Here is a 1,354-nt window from a genome sequence, read left to right as displayed (position 1 = left end):
AACACAAGCAAGGCAAAGTAAACATTGTGGCGGATGCTCTTTCTAGAAGATACACTTTGCTAAATCTTTTAAGCTCTCAATATCTTGGTTTTGATCACATTAAGGAACTTTATCATGATGACCTTGATTTTTCTCTCATCTATCAAGAGTGTCTTAAGGGAGGACACAAAGAATTTTTTATACAAGATGGCTTTCTTTTTAAAGGAAAACGTCTTTGTGTTCCTCAATGCTCTATTAGATTATCTCTTGTTAGAGAAGCTCATGAGGGGGGTTTAATGGGACATTTTGGGGTTGCTAAAACTTTGGATGTGTTGCATGAACATTTCTTTTGGCCTCATATGCATAAACATGTTCATAGTTTGTGTGATAAGTGCATAGCTTGCCGCAAAGCTAAGTCTAAGATGCATCCCCATTGTCTATATACTCCTTTTCCTATCCCTTCAATGCCTTGGGTAGATATATCTATGGATTTCATCTTAGGCTTACCCAAGACATCAAAGGGAAAGGACTCCATTTTTGTGGTAGTGGATCGTTTTTCAAAAATGGCTCACTTTATTACTTGCCACAAAGTGGATGATGCATGCCACATTGCAAACCTCTTCTTCCAAGAAGTGGTTCGCTTGCATGGGATCCCTAGATCTATAGTGTCCGATAGAGATCCCAAGTTCTTGAGTCACTTTTGGAAGACCTTGTGGGGCAAGCTTGGGACTAAGCTTTTATTTTCTACCACTTGCCACCCACAAACTGATGGTCAAACCGAGGTGGTGAATAGAACTTTGGGATAACTATTGAGATGTTTTATTTCGGGGAATCCTAGAGTGTGGGAGAATTTACTACCCCATGTTGAGTTTGCATATAATCGTGTAGTAAATTCTACCACTTCACATTCTCCTTTTGAGGTTGTCTATGGGTTTAATCCCCTAACACCTCTTGATCTTCTTCCTATTCCCCTTCTTGGAGATGTCTTGTGCAAATATGGGGATGAAAAGGCTTCTTTTGTGAAAACTTTGCATAAAGACATCAAGAAGAGAATTGAGAAGAAGGTTGGCAAGTATGCTGAACTTGCCAATAAAAGGAGAAAAGCATTGTTGTTTGATGAGGGTGATTGGGTTTGGCTTCACTTGAGAAAGGATCGTTTTCCTACTCAAGGGAAGTCCAAACTAATGCCTCGAGGGGATGGACCTTTCCAAATCCTCAAGAGGATTAATGACAATGCTTATGAGTTAGATATGCCTGATACATTCTTAGGTAGTCATACTTTTAATGTCAGCGATCTAACTCCTTTTTCTGTAGGTCTCCAGAATTCGTGGTCGAATTCTCTCCAACTCGGGGAGTATGATGGAGATCAAGCTCA

The sequence above is a fragment of the Phaseolus vulgaris genome, chromosome 10, assembly GCF_051622355.1.
Source record: "Phaseolus vulgaris cultivar YP4 chromosome 10, ASM5162235v1, whole genome shotgun sequence".
Lineage (NCBI taxonomy): Eukaryota > Viridiplantae > Streptophyta > Magnoliopsida > Fabales > Fabaceae > Phaseolus > Phaseolus vulgaris.
This window is presented reverse-complemented; position numbering follows the sequence as displayed.